Genomic DNA, 4,976 nt, shown 5'->3' on the forward strand with positions numbered 1-4,976 from the left:
TTCAATATTAATCTTACCCGATAATCATGTAGCTGTCAACTCCGTTGCCCGACAGAATTCTACGGAAGGGATACGCCAGCGATCGCTATACAAGAGGGGGGTGTACTCACAAGCGCCACCTGTGGCCAGGTACTGCAGTACTTCTTGTTGACACCACCTCAATTTTTCCTCTGTCGTGCCTCCGGCTAGACCTACATGGATACGCTGTTGATTCTGGAGTTTTTTGCTCACGATTTGGTGATGTATTTGCTCTAGAGTTTAGCTTTCGCTATTCAGGAAGTTTTATCATTAGCTTAGCTAGCTTTTGGAATTAATTTGATTAATTATGGTGACGAAGAGAGTATGAACTCTCTTTCACTTTTAAATGGCCGACCCTTCCCTTAGACGGAAGTGTTGGTGTCTAAGAGAGTATAGACTCTCTTTCTTAATTTTGCTTAACAAAAGTTATAGATTTATTTTATATCTCTCCGCCTTTTATAGGCCTCTTCGATTAACTTCCTTTTATTATAAACTTATTAAAATTAATTTTTATATTTGTTTATATTCGACCTTTCCTAATAGTAGGCGGTCTTTTCTTGGTACTGAAGTTAATTAACATTGAGCCCGTCATTTCGGTTTTACCTGTTAACATATTATGCTATTTTAATGTTTTTGAAAGAATTTCTTTGATAGTCTCGTACTGTTTTCAAAGTTGAACTAACGTTTTGTTTTGTCTCTGCAGTTGTTGACGTTCAGAACGTTCAACTTGCGCTCTATCGTTACGATAGAGAGAGAATTTTCACGGTGTCACGTTGCAGTAAGAGTAAACCGTTTCTAGCGTTTTGTTCATTCTTTCTTAGCTTAATGGTTTTAATTCTAATAAAGGAACTTTTTATTTGGGAAATCTTTCAGTTTTTTTCCTTTAACAAATAATATGTTTTAACGATATATATGATTGGGCTCTTCTCTCAGGTTCTAAGTCAAGAGAGAGAGAGAGAGAGAGATAGAGACGGAGGGAGAGAGAGGAGGATAAACGTTTCGTTCAAGCGAGTAACGTTGTTATCGTTTTTGCTCTTCTCCCTAGTCTCTTTAGGGGAAGAAGGTAAACGTTTCTAGAGTTTTATTCTTGTTCTCAAGCTTTATGCGGTGAGAGATTTTAAACGTAGTTTATTTGATCTAGTGTTTAGTCTCTTTCCAGCCACTGAATTATTTATCTTTCATTAGATTTTTCTGTTACATTGTAATTCTGTTTTCGCAATTACTAACTTTTAAGGAAGGATAGAATTGCGTGTTTCAGGTACAAACCACTTAAAGTTTCGAGTTCAGTGAAATAAGTGCAAACAGAAAATCAAAAGTGATAAGTGAGAAGCGCAAAGTGTTACAGTGTTGCGTTCGAGGGTTCGTCTGTTCGTGCCAGTTGTTCGCCTAGTCTGGGACCTCTTACAAGCTCCCAAGCCCAGGGGAGAAGTAATGTCGAAGGACTTATGGGTTCAGCAGGCCTTGATCGACGAACAGACGTTTTCCCTCCGTGGTTTCGGGTGTATCTACACACGTTGCCGACGTGATCACCCCACCCACACAAAGACGAGAGAGCCCTTTTATTCCTCGTCTGCGGAAGAGGTTTCTCGCAGAAACCATGGACCAAATCTTGCAGCTTTTAAGTGCAAGTCGGTCCCTTCCGCACAAGTCCAACTCCTAGGTGTAGCCATTAGCCCTGGGTCAGTTCGGACTTGCTGCAGTACGACAACTGCACACCTCCCAGAGAGGCAAGGTGGTATCGCAACAGGCAGTAGCTCCGTCTGTTGCCGCACCAGCTGTTTTAGACCCTCAGTCTCAACGGACAGTAGCTCCGTTTGTTGTTGTCTTTCTTAAACTCTAGTGGTCTATACTGCAGACAATGCAGTCTCAGCTTGCGGTGTTGATGCAGGAGTTTCAGGCAGAGAAGGTTAATACACCTCCTCCTGCGAACGCTCCTCCCCCTCTGCGCAGTACAATCTGCCAGACGTATGAGGTTGAGGTTCCTCTAGCTACCTCCATGCGTGAGCTGCCGCGTTGGGAGTTGCCAGATACCAGCGCTGTGCAGCAACCTCCACTTTCCTTGAGGCTGGAGCCTCTTACCACGCAGCAACCTCCTCAACAATGGGGGCAGGAGCCTTATGCCTTACAACCTCCTCTTCCCTTGAGACAAGAGTTTCTTGCAGTAAGACCATCCTCGAGGCAGCAACCTCTTGAGGTACGACAACCTCTACCATCCTTGAGGCAACCACCTCAGCTCTCGCAGCTGCAACCTCAACTCTCGAGGCAAGCACCTCAAGAACCTCAACTCGTGAGACAGGAGCCGCGTTCTGCGCAGCCGCCACCTCAACTCTCGCAGCTCACACCTCAAGAACCTCAACTCGTGAGTCAAGAGCCTCTCTCTGCGCAGCCACCTCAACCCTTGAGGCAAGCGCAACTCTTGAGGCAGGAACCTCATGCTATGAGTCAGCCACCTCAACGCATGCATCTGCCACTTTCTCCTCAGCTTGAGCCGCTTCCCATTCAACTTTGAAATAACAAATGACAATAACAACACCTCATTACTTTCATAACTTGCATTTGTAAAACATATACATGTATGCCTACACAAACATTATGATAATGGAGGTTATTCGTATTACTTAAAAAAAAAAAAAAAAAAAAAAAAAAAAAATATATATGTATTCCTTGCAATATATTTTTAACAAAATCGCAAAAATATGGCAAAAATATCTTCAAAACAAAAATGAATCATGAGTTATGAATGTAATGTAAATATTATGTTGATATTAAAACCCCATGCAAGCATGCATGAAGTAATGCAGTGTTGCCAACAGGGCGAGTTTCCCTTTCCTGAGGTGAAGTAGATTATAGTACGTATATTTAGTGCAGCTTAATTCTACGATTATCATGCCGGCTATCAAATTCATCAACAAAACAGTCTAAATCAATTCCCTCGGCACGTGCACTTTCAATGGACAGTAATGCGATATTACTCAATCTAGCACTGGTCATGGAATTTCTGAGAAATGTTACACGCCATGCAACATGCTCTGCTTACCTTACAGCATGCTCTACATACAGCATGCTCTGCATACAGCATGCTCTGCATACAGCATGCTCTGCATACCTTACCGCATGCTTCTCAGTCACACATCTTTGGTTGTTGCCAACTCACTAGACTGTCAAGCAGTTTCATAACGTTGCCTTCTAGTCTGCTGCTTTTGCACCAGTGAAACCCTCACTGAGAGAACTTAGCTTTTCTCGGATATGGTCCCTGTAGATGAGAAAGTGCTTTTCTCCCTCCTTCTGATATTCCCTTGAGGACTCTGTCATTTGGAGAGGAGCCTTTAGCTGCGTAGCCTCCTATGGACTTTTATTTAAGCATAACATGCTTCCAGGGAAGGTAATGGTTCCACTTCAGTCGCTAACCCCGTCTGTTACCACACCTGCTCCCATAGACCTTGAGCTGTGTTGCAAGACATGCAGTCCAAGCTTAGTCCTTGTTAGAGGATTTTTTGTTTACGGAGTCAGTGTGTCACTGGGAAGACGTTCAACAACCAGCAGAAGTGACTTGTTGTGACGCAGTGCGGCAACCTCAGCAACCCGATAAGGAGTTGTCTGTACGACCCAGACAGTCTAGACAGCTTCGGGTTGTCACTGTACTTCCTCGCTTCCCCATGGTTGACAGTTCACAGACTGTGCAGCAGTACCATGATCTTGTGTCTGGCTCCGTCAGACGACTGGCTTTTAAGAGCTCCCACAAGTCGTCGCTGTCTGGAGATTCTCAGATGGACTATGGATCTGACCAAGGAACTGGGCCTCCTGGTCAATTTTGAGGAGTCCCAGCTCGTCCCATCCCAGACCATTGTCTACCTGGGTATGGATCTTCAGAGTCGAGCTTGTCGGGCTTTTCCGTCGGCCCCAAGGATCTTCCAAGCCCTAGAATGCATCCAGAGCATGCTGAGAAAGAACCGATGCTCAGTCAGGTAGTGGATGAGTCTAACAGGGACACTTTCATCGCTGGCCCTGTTCATCGTGTTAGGGAGACTCCACATCCGCCCCCTTCAGTATCATCTAGCTGCTCACTGGATAAAGGACATGACGCTAGAGACGGTCTCAGTTCCTGTTTCCGAAGAGAGGAGGTCTTCTCTCGCGTGGTGTAAGAACAGCTTTCTTCTCAAGGAAGTCTACCTTTGGCTGTTCAGAAACCCGACCGCCGTCTCCTCTCGGACGCATCAGACACGGGCTGGGGTGCGACTTTGGACGGACAGGAATGCTCGGGAACATGGAATCAGGAGCAAAGGACACTTCACATCAATTGCAAGGAGTTGTTGGAGGTTCTTCTGGCCTTGATAAACTTCAAGTCCCTCCAGCTTAACAAGGTGGTGGAGGTGGACTCTGACAACACCACAGCCCTGGCTTACATCTCCAAGCAGGGAGGGACTCTTTCGTGGAAGTTGTTCTAGATCGCAAGGGATCTCCTCATCTGGTCAAAAGATCGAAAGCTCACTCTGGTAACGAGGTTCATTCAGGGCGGTTTGAATGTCATGGCAGATCGCCTCAGCCGGAAGGGTCAGGTCATCCCCACAGAGTGGACCCTTCACAAGAATGTTTGCAGCAGACTTTGGGCCCTGTGGGGTCAGCCAACCATAGATCTGTTCGCTACCTCGATAACCTAGAGACTCCTGTTGTATTGTTCTCCGATTCCAGACCCAGCAGCAGTTCACGTGGATGCTTTTCTGCTGGATTGGTCCCATCTCGACCTGTATGCATTCCCGCCGTTCAAGATTGTCAACAGGGTACTTCAGAAGTTCTCCTCTCGCAAAGGGACACGGCTGACGTTGGTTGGCTCCGCTCTGGCCCGCGAGAGAATGGTTCATAGAGGTACTGCAATGGCTGGTCGACATTCCCAGGACTCTTCCTCTAGGAGTGAACCTTCTACGTCAACCTCACGTAAAGAAGGTACACCCAAACCTCCA

The sequence above is a fragment of the Palaemon carinicauda genome, chromosome 7 (assembly GCF_036898095.1).
Source record: "Palaemon carinicauda isolate YSFRI2023 chromosome 7, ASM3689809v2, whole genome shotgun sequence".
In the NCBI taxonomy this organism is placed as follows: domain Eukaryota; kingdom Metazoa; phylum Arthropoda; class Malacostraca; order Decapoda; family Palaemonidae; genus Palaemon; species Palaemon carinicauda.